Source organism: Rhinolophus sinicus, chromosome 12 (assembly GCF_057876585.1).
Source record: "Rhinolophus sinicus isolate RSI-liver-muscle chromosome 12, RSI-T2T, whole genome shotgun sequence".
In the NCBI taxonomy this organism is placed as follows: domain Eukaryota; kingdom Metazoa; phylum Chordata; class Mammalia; order Chiroptera; family Rhinolophidae; genus Rhinolophus; species Rhinolophus sinicus.
The window spans coordinates 20,789,631-20,807,311 of NC_142512.1; the positions used below are offsets into that span (position 1 = coordinate 20,789,631).

The 17,681-nt window shown below is 38.9% G+C and overlaps 1 protein-coding gene across 3 annotated transcripts in view; it reads right to left on the reverse strand.

Moving 5' to 3' along the window:
* The window catches only part of TAOK1 (TAO kinase 1), a 140,244-nt gene extending 132,171 nt beyond the window's left edge, over positions 1-8,073 (reverse strand). For 2 of the 3 annotated variants that reach the window (XM_074320800.2, XM_019739501.3), the window contains exon 1: positions 7,395-8,063. The gene's annotated coding sequence lies outside the window, so the exon portion shown is untranslated. Of the gene's footprint in view, positions 1-7,394 lie in introns of all 3 variants that reach the window. The other variant, XM_019739502.3, reaches the window with a different exon arrangement.
* Positions 8,074-17,681: the final 9,608 nt, after the last annotated feature.

Below are 17,681 nucleotides of genomic sequence, written 5' to 3' on the forward strand. Positions count from 1 at the left end.
AAACAAGTCCATTCTTGTTGATTAAATTTTTTTTTTCTTCAAAAATCACATTTGGCCCTCCTCACAGGCACAAAATTCAATTCAATTCTAATACTAACTACTAAGTGAAAAAACAAAACAGAAACAAAAAACCCACCACTCGTATCACTTATTTGATTGTGAAATAATAAACAGTATCTACTGCATATGTATTCAACCAGAAAAAGAAAAAAATTCATTTGGTAACAATCCATTATTTAAGGTTTTGGTATAACATCGTTTACTACAAAAGTAAACTCTCTTGAGAAACTTATCCTTCTAACTTATCAAATTATCTAATACATATTACAAGAAGAAAATTCATGTATCAATATTTCAATTTTTGTCTAAACCATGCTATCCTTGAACACAGTAGTTCTCTCCAACCAGTTTACTCTACATTAATATGTATTAGGTTGGTGCAAAAGTAATTACCATTTAAAAGGTTAAAAATGCAAAAGCCACAATTACTTTTGCGCCAACCTTATATATATATATATGTTCAATCAAAGTGTCACATAAACAAAGAAATAATAACCATATTCTGTAATTTCTTCTGCTAACAATCAATTTCTTCTATTACAGGACATTTCTTAAAGTGAAAATTTTCACATCTTTTCCTTCTTAAAATCCTTTTACTCTTGATTACATTTTTATAACATTACTTATAGAATTGAACATTCATAAATAATACACAAAAATATTCAGTACCTAAACTGAAGATAAAAAGACCTTTTCATTTCTCTATTTTCAAGTTGTTTGTACTTTCCTAGATAATGGAAAAAATATCACCACTAAAAACTGTATGTCAAAGTAAAGAATCTGAAAGTGGGCACATTATATTACCCCTCTGGGGCCCAAAACCCTTGAAACAAATCAACTGAAATACTGTACTCCTGTATGTGACAGTCCTGGTAAAACATCAAAATCATCATCAACCATTCGCACAGCATGAGATTAAACACTACATGTTAAATACTGTAACACATACCATAGAGTTTCTGTGCCACAATGAAAAGTAAAATTTCCTTATCAAGTACAATATAGGTTAATTAGTAATTTTAGTCTTTACAGTCAAGGCTATGGATGCTTTTGGCAAAGGACAAAGCATTTCCTATTCTGAATGACACTAAATTCCCAAGTGCAAAAAAGGAAAAACCTTGACCTTGTTTAGTAATGCTGTTCATCAACTTTTTCTGAAACCTCTTTCTCAGTCTCAGTGGGAATAAACTGGAAGAAATCAATCAAAAATACAAGCTAGAGACTCATAACTACTACCACTAGACAGATCAAAAACATCAACTAAAACATAAGGATATGATTAGATGTAATGCATTGAAGTACATTGAAATTTTAAAAATAGAGTTGACCCTTGAACAACACAGGTTTTGACTCTGCGGGTCCATTTATACATGAACTTTTTTCTATAAATACCTGCACTGTTTTTGATCTGTGGTTGGGAGTCCACAGATGCAGAGGGCCAACTACATGCATTGATCTACACCATTTTATATAGCTATGGGACTTGAGCATCCATGGATTTTGGTTTCCTCTGGGGGTCCTGGAAGCAATCCTGAGGAACAACTTAAATTTTGCGGAAGTCAAAAGTTATACATGGGGGCAGCCGGTTAGCTCAGTTGGTTAGAGCGCGATGCTCTTTTAACAACAGGGTTGCCAGTTCAATCCCCTCATGGGCCAGTGTGAGCTGCACCCTCCACAACTAGATTGAAACAACTACTTGACTTGGAGCTGATGGGTCCAGAAAAACACACTCAAAACAAAAACAAAAGTTTAAAAAAGTTATAATGTGGATTTTCCACTGCGCAGGAGGTCGGCACCCCAACTCATGTTGTTCAAGGGTCAACTGTATACTTAATATACTTGATACATTTAATTAGGCACATAACATTTTATTAAAACATATATTACAATTAATATTTTTAAATTAAATCTACTGAATAAAAATAAGATATTTTAAAAATATGCTCCAAATAGTTTTTTTAAAAACAAATTCTGCCATTCCATAAGAAACTGCACTCTCACACACATAGGATGTGACACTAGTTACGTGATAACACATGTTCCCCAATATAAAAACCTCAGAAGTTACTATCCTAGCCAAAATTGAGGTACCCTGCCCAGGATCTTTTAGACAGAGTCCTCAGTACCCTACAAGCTTTGAGACCTAGGAAAGGTAAATATGTACAACATAACCACTAAAAAGACTAGCAACTAGAATCTGGAGAGACTGAAACCAGTTGTTGAAAGAGAAAGGAAAAAACAAACATATTCATACTTCAAAGACATGAGATTAGGAGTAAAAAGAATGAGTTGAAAAAGAAATTTCAAAAAAAAAATTTAACTGGGTACCCAGAACACATAAAAATACACAAAAAGTTTTCCACACAATGTTTATCCTCACACACCACAGTCTGATATTTCCCATTATTTTTCATTTAAAATAAATTGTTATTGTGACCCACCAAATTGAATTCACAAGTCACTAATGGGTCACAACCTAAAGTTTGAAAACCATTGGCTTAGAGGAATTTACAACCATTAAGAAGGTCCTTGCTTTCCTATGAACATCTAGTTTGAGAAAACTGTTCAGGAGGGGGAAAAATTGAGAAGACAGCATTCCTACAGGGCAGGGACCATGTCTTACTGGCACATAATCATCACTTAATGTTTGTTGAATTAATACGTTGTGGAAAATAAAGCACTTTCAAAGTAAGGACACACCTACAAAGGAGACCTTAACCAAAAAAAAAAAAAAAAAAGCTTAGGAAAATCATGAGTACTTTGGATACCTTCAAAACCAGGGATTGTGAAAAGAGCTCCAGGAGGTAAGAGAGTGATACTAAATGATTCTTAAATCAACAAATGAAGTACCAAAGGGAAAGGAAATTTTGTTCTTTAGGCTAGGCTTTATATCCAGTAAAGGAAAAAGAAAACTCTTGTAGAACTACATAGTATTCCATTATAGGTACAAAAAGTTTGTAAGCTACTTATCCCTAGTTAGAAATTCTAACCATTTCTTTCAAAATTATATGTGGAGCTCCAAATGTATAATTCCAACTTCAAATCAAAATTACGGAATGCAATTCTTAAATATTAAACCCCCTGTACTCATTTGTAAACATTTAATAAGCAGCTAGTGTCTGATAGCCACAAACTTATTGAATGCTTACTATGAAACAGGCAATACTTTTAAGTTACTTGACAGCCTTGTAAAGTGGATACTACCTTCATTTTATAGATAGGGTATGTCAGACTTAACAAGTTACATAAAGAAGTTACACAACTAATAAATGATGAAATTAAGATATATTAAGTGCCAGTTTTATTATTATTGGTGGCTGCAAATCAGAATATTTTGTTCCATTCCATTATTTAAGCTTTTTTCAGAAACTAAAGTTTGTGTGTCTTTCTGAATGAAGCGATTCATCTACTTCTAAATCTGTATTAACACAATCATATTGACTAATTTTATCAAAAGGAAAGATTAGCCAGCCCCTTCTCAGTTTTAAAGATAAGTGAAAGGCCAATTTAATATAATTATCTATACATAACAATATCACTGACACGGGCACTTTTACCAGGCTATATATCTATTATGCAAAGTACTTAGTAACATGTACTTTTATTTACCTTATTTACATGCCAGGTACTTATTTTTTGAAAAACCTTTCCATCTTTTACGGGCCACTTATTTTATCACTAGGTAGGAAGATGCAGCCTTAGACTATTGCAGAACAAAAAATCTGTTTCTAGCACAAATGGAAGAGACTGATATTGAAATAATTGTTACCAAATGTTGACAGAGACATCCCAATTGAAAATAATTGTTTCTAGTACATCCACACAACTTTGTAATTCATGTTCGTTTTTTTAGAAGGAATGAGACATCTTTAATAAAATTAAACAATTTTTTTACCACTAAAAACTAAAATACTTTAATCCAACAATGAAACATAATGGAATGAAATAATACAGATTTGTATCTCTTTCACATACATTTTAGATTTTGCAATCTTGAAGAATATAAAAAACAATCCAGCCATGAACAAGTACAGAAACCTAAAGGTAGATGAACATACCTTGGCACTCTGATTAATGAAACAATCTCAATTTTTTTGTAAGACTTGACTACAGAAATAAACACTTTTTACAAGAGATTCATTCATATATGATCCTGAACTGAATGAACAGCAACCCTTAACTAATATATACATAAAAACTCCTAATTTCAAAAAAGGTTAAATTAGAATGAGTGCAATTATTATAAGTAATAGAGACTACTGATAACCAAAAAGAGATACAGTGGGAAAATTAACTTATTTTAATACACAAATCAGTCAAGTGAGGGAAAAAAAAAATTATTTCCAAGTAATTGGAATAACGGATTAATCTCAACTGTAATTTTAACGCCAAAAGTTGGCCCCTAGATAACTTTGGGATTTACTAAGTATTTGTATCTACCAAATCACAGTACATTCTTAAATTATATTCTTTATGGTTAGTTAAGAGCATCCAGTCTTTCTAGTATCCTGTAACCAGTTTCTTTCTTATTAGTAGGATGGCAACATAACATGGGACAAAATATCACATATATGTCTTGATGTACAGAAAGCTTGTTTTATATTACCACACATTCAATTAATTGCCATGTCCACAGTTCTTCCAAACTCTATATTGCAGAAAATACAATAATTATTTTCTATTCAGTTCACTCATACTTTGGTCCTGTACACTGCTGTATTTCTTTAAAACCTCTCAGACTTTAAATTTGTTTAAGAAACTATCCTTTAGTTTGGAAGGAAGTTTAGTTACTGTCAAGACAATCTTAGACTATTCAAAGCCTTTTTAACCCCAGTTGATTCTTAGAAATTCTTCCATCTATAAAACACGAGAATTATAACCAAATTAACAAATCAGATATCAGAATGCCAAAAATTAAGTCATTAAAAGGGAATCCAGAGAAAGGGCCAGTTGTGAAAGAACAGGAAGTGATGTACACTGTCATTTTGTGGATGAACTATTTAGAAACATAAGAAGTACCATACTAATCTGAAATCAAGCAACCCAGACTAAGAGCTCCTCAGTATTCTCTTTCTGACAGTGGCATCAGAGGTCAGCTGAAAAAACCCTTAGGCAGTTTTTCCTTAATAAATTTATCTAATTGATCACGAACATACTTTTACTATTTTTAGCAGAATTCCTACCAGCTATGGAAAACAGGGTTTCTTTTAAGTTGTCCTAAAGAATACCTCTTAGTTCTACCCATGCTGAAATACAGCAGGTAATTTACCAATATCCTTATGTACATCCTTAAGTTTTGTAGCCTTTATTGATAAATCCTCTCTGCCTGTATCTTTCCAAAATAAAAAGTAACGCTTTACTGAGCAGTGTGCTTGGGTTTATACATGCTAGTATATATGAATTATCAACACACCATAACAGAGAATTAGACATTACGGAATAATTTGCCATATGGGGGAGGCTCTACACACCACAACATGCAGCATCATGCCATGAAATAAAGATCTAAATGAGAAGTGCTGTTCAAGTTAAAATAAATTCAGATAAAAATCAAAAGAAGAAAGAAAACAAGAATTCCATTTTCTGAGTAAAAATAATAAAACTAATTTAACATACCATTAATGTGTCTCCCGATATCAAAATCATGAAGATGACAGATACTAAAATAGTGCCTAACACTCCTAACATCTTTAAATCTGTCTTAAAACAGGTTTCAAAAAAAAAAAAAGCTAGCTCTTATGGCCAACATTAAATGTAAATGGCATTTGAAAGTATTTAAAAATAAGTCATCCACTAAGTGAAGCTTAAACACCAAATATCAGCTTGTAGTAAAATATCAAGACAACTCATATCTGTATATATTTTAGTCATCTCCATCGCTTTGTGAAAAAAATTATTTAATTCTATGAATATTCATATATGGAACATTTTGAAATCACTTCATCAGTAAATTTAAATATTTAAAGAAAAAAGTATCAACAGTAGACTTCAAGACTACTCTTTGGTCACAAAAAAAACTTGACAACACAATTCCAGAAGGTCAATTTTTTTATTTTTTTCCTACTCTACTAAGGACAAAACCAACAAGTACTACTGTAAATCAGATAAGAGAATTTGTCCTAAACAAATATGACATGAAGCAAAAGAAGTAGAAAAACGATTTATTGACTGCAGAATATAGATCCTATCACAGCATAATTAGGCAAATTAGTGTTTATTATTTTTTCATTTCCTCAGGAAATAAAGCACTTGCTACAGAAAGATTTGTAACCTAATTTAACCACTTTTTTTAAAATTCCAATTTTGATGTTATACAAAACAGTATTAACCCTAAAAATTCACAGCTGAGGGAGAAGGAAAGTCCACCAGACGGCCCCTCTGTCTGCAATAATTTTTAATAATTCAATAACTACAAGTCATAGGAAGGAAAAAAAAGGGAAATGAGGGAAATAATTTTGTAGGGAGTACAAAATTATTCAAATCCCAATGAAAACTCAGTATGCTCACACACACAAAAATGTCAATCCAATGTTTAAAAGAGAGCAAGAGAGACATTAAAACTGTTCTAACATGGCAGGGTCCCTCTCGAGAGGCCATATCCCCCAACAATAACAGGAACAGATATACTTCCCAGGAACAGATATACTTCCCAGGGACAGATCTCGGGAAGAGTATTAAACTGGTACTGTTATCGATTTAAAACCAAAGGAAAAAGAGTAACCTTTCCAAGGGAAGCGCCATTACTTCCCTCTCCTGCTCCCCCTCCCTTCACTGTACACACGGGCCTGTGTATGAAGAAACTGCCTTGGACTTCTGCAGCATTGCAGTAGACTAAAGGATGGGGAAGGGGGAAGGGTAGGGGGAGAGAAACGCTTCCATCACCCCCACAGAAGAGGGGTATAGATTTCCTGAGGGGGTGGGGTGGAATCCACCCAGCAGGCTCCCCAGAGCGGTCTCTCTTCCCAAGAATACACAGACACTACAAAGAAGGAGAGGGAGGAGCAGAGGGACCCGAAGGGAAGGGGACCTCGCGCCTTTTAAATCGGGGTGCACATCAATCCCGTCTCCCTCTGAGGGCCACACCTTCCTCGAGACATCCCCTTCCACCACTCCTTCCGGTGACCCTCAGGAAAGAGGAATGTAATTGCTCTTGTCCCTCAAACAGTAGGGCGTCCAGCTCACCAGCTTCTTCACCCCACCCACAGAATCACAGACCCTCCTTGTCTCCCTCCCCCACCCCAACCCCACATCCCTCCTTCCAGCGAGAGACCAGAGTGGGTCGAATTTCCCCGCCCCCTCCAAGTCTCCTTTTCCCAAAGCAGAGGTGCCCTTACCCTTTCGCCGACAGGTCTGGGGCGGAGTAGGAAGGCGCAGCCCCCTACAGCGCTCGGGTAGCAGCTACGCTGGAGGGCGAGGAGTGAGGAGGAGGAGGGGGCCTGGCGACACACCGCCGCCCCCCCCCCGGCGGAGCCCCAGCGAGCCGCCCAGCCCAAGCTCTGCGACAAGGGGCGGGGGGGGGGGGCGAGGGGACGACCGGGGTCGAGGAGGCGCCCTCAGCGCTTGGGCTCAGCTAAGATGGCGCGGGGAAGTGCCGGGAGCCGCCGCCGCTTCGGGGGAACCGGCCCGGGCCTCGGCCGCCTCCGGTCTTCACACAGCCGAGGCCCTGTCGGTCCCCCGCCGCGGGCCCTCGGCGGGCGGGCCCACGCACAGCCCTCCGCCACCACCACCACCCCTGGGAAGGGGGCGCTCACAAAGGGAAGAGAGGCCGCGGGCCGACCGGCCGGCGGCGGGGCGGGGTCCCCAGGGGCCGGGAGGCCTCAGAGGTTCGTGGGTGCCTCGCGCTCTCGGCCCGCGAACGGCGCAGGCAAGCGGGACCCCTCCTTTCTCCTCAGGCAGGCGGCGGCACCGACTCACTCTCTTTGCCACCCTCCCTCTCTATCTCCGAGCCCTGAAGCCACAGAGCCCAACCGCTGCCCAGGTTCCCCCCCTTCCCCGACACTCCCCTCCTCCCGACAGTCATCCCAGTCTCCAATCTCGCGAGATTTCCTGCCTGACAGGCCCGACCCTGCGCAAGACACGACTGCGTACGCGTGCACGCCCTCACGGGAGCGCGCGAATACTTTTCCTGGGCGGAGTCTCCGAGTGGCTTCGAGCCCCAGCCTCTGTCCAGCCTGGCTTCACTCAGCTGGCAGGGTTCTTATGCCACGTGGGCGTCAGGTGCATTCATTTCACCCTGAAATCTGAGAAAGAAGAGCTTATCTGCTCTCTTCCTTCCCTTCCCTCTTCCCATTCCCAAACATCCGCCCCCCACTAACCCTGCGATTGAGAAGTTTGCCCTGACATGTAGAATATCCCGTTCTCACACACTTTAGTTCAACCCCTCCATGGAATTCAGAAGTAAACTGGTCGGCGTAATCAGTATGTAATTGAGTTTTTGAGATTCTAATAGTTTATAATAATTTTTGGAACGGTAATAACAGTTAGAAATACAGATCTAAACCACCCTATGTGTAGGTGATAGTAAAAAAGAGATATTATTGAAAAGTTTTTGTGAATTGTTTTAGTAAGTTGAGTGACAAGTTTTTGAAACGAACAATAAAAAGTTCTAAGAGTCCTAATGTAGGTAAAAGGTAGAGCTTCTCATTATCTTGTGTGTGGTGAAAACTTTGTTTTTACTACAAAGGGAGCAATTTGATTCAAGAACTAAAAAGTGTGCCAAAAATGCAGTCATAAGAAATCTAGGTGTTTCAACCAATAAAACAACTGAGATAAATAGATCTGTTATGTGAGACGTATAAGTAAAAATGTACTCCAAAACAGTTATTGGAAGATATAGTAAACTGGGAAAGTAAACTGGCTCTGATCAGAAAAACAAGCTATCTGCTTTAGTGGGATATACATATAATTTGTTCTAAGTATTCCCTCTCATAGTAAGGGTCCTTGCTCTGTGAGTCAATTCCTCTTTTCACCTATATGATCAGTCATTCCTCTTCACCTATATGATCAATCACTCTCAAATGGCAATTACTTCTCAGCATAAAAACAAAACAAAACATGCCTTAGTTTCTTGTGGGGGGGGGGGGGAGGCGGGAGAGAAAGATCACAACCTCCATATCTCCCCTTCACAGCCAAGCTTCTTAAAAAAGTTGTGTATCTTCTCACCTCCACCGAAACTGATCTTGCTAAGGTCAAGAGTGACCTCCTAGTTGCTATGTCTAGTGGAGTCATTTTAATCCTTTCCTTGACATCTGCAATATTTGACATAGTTGGTACTCCTTCCATCTTGAAACTGTGTTCAGCCTTGGCTCCTTCAACACCACTCAAAATCAGTTTTCCTTCTACCTCCCTGTCCCCATGGCCCCTCTTCTTCCACCCACACCTTAAATAATGCTCCTCCAATCCTTATCCTTCTTCTGAAAGTGTTACGGCAAGAATGTTCTCTTCTAGTTATTTCACACATTTGGGAATGGAAAGAGATTCAGACTTTCCCAAGTATTCATTCTTATTATTTATGGAAAATTTCACACATACTGAATGTGACAATTAAGTTCGGGGAACTTGTTGCAATGATGTTGCTAACCATTGTTTTCTAGGCAATAAAGAAAATTATCTATTTATTGACCGTTAACCCCTGTATGTACACCTAACCATTTTTTATATCAGAGGGATTACTCATTATGAATTTGTACCAACTGGACAAACAGGTAACCAAGTTTACTATTTGGAAGTGTTGAAAAGGCTGCGTGAAAAAGTTAGATGAAAACGACCTGAACTTTTCGCCAATAATTCGTGGCTCTTGCATCACTACGATACACTAGCTCAACTGACACTGTCGGTGAGGGAGTTTTTAGCCAGTAAACAAATAACTGTATTGGAGCACCCTCCCTACTCACCTGATCTGGTCCCCAAAGACTTCTTTCTTTACCCAGAGATAAAGGAAATATTGAAAGGAAGACATTTTGATGACATTCAGGACATCAAGGGTAATACAGTGACAGCTCTGATGGTCATTCCAGAACAAAAGTTCTAAAATTGCTTTGAAGGGTGGACTAGGCGCTATGTCAGTGTATAGCTTCCCAAGGGGAGTACTTCGAAGGTGACCATAGTGATATTCAGCAATGAGGTAGGTAGCACTTTTTCTAGGATGAGTTCACGAACTTAATTTTCAGACGTCATACACAAAAGGAGTAAGGTAGAATAATAAATATCCATGTGTCCCATCACCCAGCTTCAACTATTGTAAACACTGTATCATTCTTGTTTCACCTAGTCTCTTACAACCTTTTTTCCCTCCTGATGTATATTTTTTGCTCTTATAAATATTTTTAATATCTTATTTCTTTTTTTACACTTTATTTACTTATTTATTTTGACATTCAGTATTATTTTATGTTAATTGCCAGTATATAGTATAGTGGTTAGACATTTATACAATTTAAAAAGTGATCCCACTGACTAGTCTAGTACCCACCTGGCACTATGCATAGTTATTACCATATTATTGGCTATATTCTGTATGCTTTACATCCCCATGACTACTTTGTAACTACCAATTTGTACTTCTTAATCCCTTTACCATTTTCACCCTATCCCCAAATCCCCTTCCATCTATCACCCCAAAAAATCTAGTACGCAACTGACACCATACATAGTTATTACAATACTATTTACTATATTCCTTATGGTATACCCTACATCCCCATGACTACTGTGTAACAACCAATTTGTACCTCCGTTTTTCACTCACCCCCCACCCTACCACCCTACCCCCACCCCCACAATCTGGCAACCATCAAAATGTTCTCTGTATCTACGAGTGTTCCGTTTCATTTGCTTGTTTATTTTGTTCTTTAGATTCCACATATAAGCAAAATCACATTGCATCTTTCTCTGTCTGACATACTCCACTCAGCACAGCACCCCCTCCTGATGTATTTTTAAATCAATCTCTAGTAAACCATTATAACATTCACCTGTAAATACTTCATATGTATCTCTAACAAAGACTTGTAACATAACCACAATGTGATCACACGTTTACAATAAATCTTTAATATCATTTAATACCCAATCCATGTTCATTTTTTCCCAATAGTTTCCAAAATGTCTTTTTACAGTCCATTTATCTGAATCAGGATCTGAACAAGTTCTACACTTTGGATTTGATTAATAAATACTCCTCTTAAGTCTCTTTTCATGTATAACAGTTCCTCTTCCTTTTTCCTTCCTTTCTTTTCTTCCTTCTTTCTTTTTTGTATACAGTTTATTTGTTGAAGAAATCAGATTATATATCCTGTAGAATTTTCCACATCCTGGATTGCATCTTCGCAATGTCATTTCACATTTGCTTCAATGCCCATATTTCTTATAAACTGATAGTTAAATAAAATCTAAAGGTTTGATGTCGTATAGATGATGTTTTTATAATATTTTGTATCTGCCACTACCTCATTCTCACACTTACCTCCATCTCACCATAAATTATAGCATCTGCCCCACCTCCCACCCTGCTTCCCTAGTATATAGGGCATCTTAACAGTCCCTGGCTGTCTTTTTTATTATTATTATTCCAGATCTGTTTCTATGATCTGATGCCAATAGGCCTCCCTCCTCAAATTCTTCAAATTTCTCTCACACACACACACACACACACACACACACACACACACACACACAGAGTCAGGGTTATCTCAACATCAAATTTATTCAACAGGAAATCATCATTAGTAGATAATACAAAAGAGATCTGTTATTCAATTTTTAAAATTCTATCAAAAAAGAAAGAAAATTACACTCATTAATGATAGGAAAATAATGTCAATGCTTAGAACATTTGCAGATATTGCACTTTCTGTGGCTTGAACTCCTGAACATCTCTCTGATTTGTCCCGCTCTTCATCCCCACTGCCTCTCCTGTGGTGGTCCACACCTCAGTTTCTCAGCCGGGGTACTGTAATTGCCTTTTAGCTACTCTCCTTGCCCCCCAGGGTGCCCCATTCTCTATACTGAGGTGAATGGTTTTAATCTTCTTAAAATGCAATTTCTAAAAGCTGAGTGTGTCATTTCTCTGCATAAAACTCTTCCATGGTTCCCCAAAGTCCTCCAATAAAATCCAAACAAATCCCCTGCATACCTCTCTAGCCTTATTTAGGATGTTCCCACCATCCTGAACTATAATTCACTGTTCTGCTAACTGCTAACATGCTGTCTCTAGGATGTAGTGCTGCGTTCCTCTGCCTGAAATGCCTTCTCTAGTTGGCTAATAATCCTTCAAGATTCAGCTTGAGTCTTACCTCCTTGACAGATCTTCTCATATCTCAGTTATACATTCCTTACGCCTGTATATTGGGGTCAAAAAGCTGTGGGGAGAAGAATGGGTACTAACCATGTTTTGACCTTGATAGAAAAGTTACCCAAGCAGAGACAAAACCAAGAATAAGCTCTTCTCATACATTGTCACAACAAACTTGTGAGGTAAGTACGATTAGTGTTACCTCCATTTTGTACGTAAGGAAACCAGGGTTCAGAGAGATTATGTCATTTGCCCAAGATCGCCATCTAATAAGTAAGTGATGAACCAGAATTTGAACACAGTTGCAAATGAATCCAAAGCACACTCTCTCTCCACCATATAGTACTTCTGGCACTACTAACCGAGGACAGCTTGATGCCATATACACATTTCTAGTATGTGTAAGACGTGCCTGACCATGTGTAATGGCATTGTATTTGTTGTCACACATGTGTCTCTGTGTGAAAAGACAGCTTGTCGATGTGTGGGGGAGGTACTCTGACTGATATGGTTTCTATCCAATGAGACTGTCTTTTAAGCATTGTCACTCAGTAAAAGATCAAGTCATGTCCAATTCCACATAACAAATACTTGTTGTATTCCTATTGTGTGTGACGCTTAAGTAAAATACAGAAGAGGCAAACGAAAATAACATTTTCAGAGTTTCTCTGTGCCAAGAACTTTATGAAGCAAGTACTTTATATTCATTATCCATTTTATCTCCCCAACAACCCTGAAAGAAGGATAATGATGATGATTCCCATTACAGAGGAGGAAACCTCAGAAAAGTTGAGTAACTTTGTGCAACATCACACAACTAGTAAGTAGAGAGCTATTAGAGTACAGGTTTAATCTGTATTTTAAGCCCGTTATTTCCACTACCTCTCAGTCCTCTTCCTTACACTCCTCCCCATACTAGAAACTCAAAATCCTGTTAGAAAGGTAAGATATTCATGCACAAAACAAATAACTATGCAGAACAACCTTTGAGCAAATGATGCACTGAACCAGACCTTAATTTTACTTTTCTGGGCCTCAGTTTCCTATCTAACTACAATAGACTAAAATTATCTCTAGAGTCTTGGTAGTTCAAAAATCTATAATTACAGGAATAATGCAAATAATATGTACAGATAACTTGAATTCCTGTGTGTGTGTGTGTGTGTGTGCGCGCGCGCGCGCACGCGCGCATACGTGCATATTTAGAAACAGAAAGAAAACTCCTCTTTGGGTATTCTAGCAGACTCTTAGTAAAATCTTCATTGGTCACCCAGCATTAAATCTTCACCCAGCATTAGCTAGTGTATATATTTTTTGCAGTTACATTGTGATTACTTATGAAAACCTCTATTTCCTCACAGAATGTAAAACCAAAAAAGCTGAGTGTGTGAGAGGGTAATGGTAAGGACACATGTTAGAATTTCCAGGTTAGAAACCAGGGGTGAAATATACCATGGAACTGATAATCATCAAATAAATAAATAAATATGTTACTGGATGCCCATGGTGTGCATCCTGGGCTGTTATCAGTGCATCCATAGATTTTTGTCTTTAGGTCCCAGGACCAACTAATTAAGGCAGGTTACAGTCTGGCTATCAGACATCACTCAGGCATGTCTACAAATGGCTGCCTGATACGTATATAAAGCATGGTTTCACAGGCTGGAAAATAAAGCTTATCACATACAAAGTTGTGTCTAGAGCTCTGCATTCCCACATAATTGGATCCATTTTTTAAATGCCAATCTTTTAAAAAATGCCTGCATGTGGAAGCCACAGATTCTTCTTCCCTTTTCACCCACAGGAATAAATATTGGGCCAAGGTACCCTAAGGATGGTAGAATACAATTCAGTTCAAGAAAGTCCTGACCTAGAAATCTTCAGTCTCAGGTATCTATCGGATAAGTATCTGCAGTAAGCCATGAATAAGTTAAGGCAGCCGCACCAGAGTCTAAAAAACAGCCCCGAAGATGTCAAGTAGTGGATGTGAAGTTGGTACAGTACTGTAGGAAAACATTTACTGTGGAGTCCCACCTCCATCGCTTACTAGTGTCAGTGACTATGTTACTTTATGTCCGTTTCATTACCAGCTTGTGTTCCTTTCCTTATCTGTGAAATGGGGTTAACATTACCTTCCTCAGATGGTTGTGTGAAGATTAATAAGATAACATGTGAAGTGCCTAGCCCATGGAAAATGTCTTAAAGTGTTAGCTCTTATTTTGTATGTGTAAGGAGGTAAATATTCATGCCACTGCTCTGACACTACGCTCTGGCAGGCACCCCATGATCATGTATCATGATTGTCTGGGACATCTGTGAATGTGGGAAGGGTTGGGCAACATGTTTGTGGACTGAGAAGTTTTTGGAATGTATCTTTGAGACCAATTGGTGATTTTGTCATGCCCTTCTCTTTGGCTGACATCTGCCTGGATTAAAAAAAAAAAAAGCGACACAAATTCCTACTAAAGTTGTGTCACGTAGGATATGAAACAGAAACAGCTGGCAATCAAAACAAAATAAGTTGATATTTTATTTGGGCTTCCTGTTGAGCCTTCTCTTTACTAGGTAGCAATACTTTACTAGTAAGAAGTCTTTTGGGTGAAAGTCACAATTCAAATTAGCTTAAAGCATAGAAAAAATGGACATTTAGTAGACCGTGTAACTAAAAAGTCCAGTGCCTTAGGATTTAAAAGAATTTTTTTAGGAGCTTGTCTCTTTTTGTCTCCCCTTTTTCTGTCTCTCCACACAACACCCAGCTCTTAGTCACTTGGATATTTTTTTTCTCTATAGATTGGATTTTGTTATAAGTTTGTCTGTGTTTGTGTTGGGAGATGCAATTGGGGGGGTTCAGGTGCTTCCCACTGCTGCCACCTAGTTTAAAATACCCCAACACTGACTGCTGCCATTGATACTGTCTACACATAGCAAATGAATCAGGGATATTTCTAATATTGCTTTTAACTGGATACTTCCTTTACTGATATGTTATATTATGATCATTAGTGACAGGAGCCCTCGTCCCAAAGTTCAGGTTTATACAACCCCTTGAGCTTGCCTGCTATGTGACCTTTCCTATGTAACCAGCTCTCTCCCACCTGCTATCTAAAACCTCTGAGCAGGGGACAAAGGTCTAATCTAGTTATCAAATTGCACCATTATAAATGGTTATGATGAAACTCATCCTTTATTTCTCCTCTTCATAAATATTCTCAACACAGAACTGTTACAATATTCTAAATGTAGAAATTGAAGGCATTTGTGATTGTGTGAGGGTAAGCAGATCAGAATTTAAAGATTATGGACCACAGACATGTTTCCATGAGACGTTTAAGCAGACTTCACATAGAACATGCTGAGGAGAATTTCCATCTTAGTAGTTTATCTCATGCAGCAGAGGGAGGCTAGACTGGGGCAGAGGGCAAAGTGGAGTGGCAGGAAAGGCCCCAGAAGTTCAGATTTACCTTATCCCAATTTAGTGACCCCAAAGGCAAAGGAAAGCTCCTCGCTCTCACATAACAACATATAAAATCCAAAGGAACAGCTCTGAGTGGCCCAGCTTGGGCCCTGTGTCATATGCCCAGCTATGGGCTTGTTGCTTCACCAAGGGGTGAGGCATTTTGATTGCCCTGGCTGGAATTTTGTGTCCACTCTGTGGCAAGAGGCCTAGAGAAACAGCCCCACAAGAACTACACAGAATGGTGGAGAGGAATTCCCCAAAGAAATGTAGGATACTTTTTGCCAGAAGAAGAGGGAGACATTCTGGACAGACAAAAACAGACGTTCACTACAAGTAGAACAGAACTGCTGGTGAGACCAAATGTTACAGTGTACTGCAGGGTCTCTGGTCCCGCCCTCGGTGAGTGGACACAGAGCGTGGTGAGGCCACAAAGGAACAACAGAGCCATAGATAGGGGAGTCATACCACTATATTCTTGATGGTGGCTGGTCTAGACACAAAAGCAAACATCCGCCAGTACCCCAACGAGGGGTCTTCCTGCACCCCAGTCTCGTTGGCGGCTGGGTGAGACACAGGAAGTAGGATCCACATGATCCGCAGTCCGCCATCCGCGCTTGCTAACCCCACTTGCTAGCTGCAATCCTCCCTCCACTTCTCTGCCAACCCCCTTGCTAGCCACAATCCACACTTGCTAGCTTAGCCATGGCAGTTATATTACTGGCTAATGGCTAACTGATTACAGCTGATGGCTATCTACTACCTGAGCCAGCACCTTTCCACGTAATGTCAAGAGCCTGGAAACTGCTCTCTGGGACTCCGTCCCTACATATGGTTTTGTGGGGATGCTATAGAACTTTCATATCTATGACCTCTTTTGATCTTCCCCATAACTCTGAGAAATGGGCAGGCTGTAGTCAATTTACAGAATATACTTTTGAGGCTCAAGCAACACAGAGAAGCACAGCAGAAAATATATGGTTCATATGATAGGGCCAGGTAGAGGTCTGGTATGTACATCAATTTGGGAAGCAGGTAGTTCCAGACATTCTTAGGACCTTAGACAATCCTGAAATTATCTGGTATGTGCAGGAACCCAAAAAATGCCCATCAGCTATGCACATAGTGCCAAAGGGACAGGAACTTCCTAGGAAATCTAACGTGTGTGCATCTTTTCCTAGAGTTCTCTAGCATACTAACATTTGCAGCTCCTATTCTTCTGTACACTCCAAGCTAACAGCTTTCATTCACTCACTTTTATTTCCATCTCCCACAGTTAACCCAATTGCAGGGCACATAAATGACTCACAATAAATGTTTATGGAATAATTGAATTGATAGATAGCAAACATTTTTTTGAATGTCAATTATGTGTATTTTATGCTAGGCTCTGTGGACATAGAAATAAGATACTATTCCTATTTTTGAGATCATGGCCTAGTGGAAAAGGCCAACAAAGAAACAGTTCTAAGTCATTTAGGACTGCAAGGAAAAATGGGAATATTTTGGCTCATACAAGCTAAGAAGTCCAGAGGTAGGGCTGGCTTCAGGCAGAATTAGTTTCAGGGCTTAAAGGCTCTGTTTTCATCTCCAAGACTTCCACTGTGTTGCTTTTGGTCTAGGGTTATACAAGAGGCAGCAGCGATTCGAGCCCTTACCTCCTATCAAGGCAATAGAGCGTAATGGCTCAGAGGGAAAGCTGGTTTGACACCTGGCCTCACCACATACTGGCTATGAGACCTTTAACAAGCTAATCAAAATTCTCTGTGCCTTAGTTCCACCATTTGTGAAAAGAACACAATAATCATACCTACTCAATGTAGTTATTATGAAGAGTAAAGAAAAATTCAGTGTTCAGAACTCTCCCTGGCATAG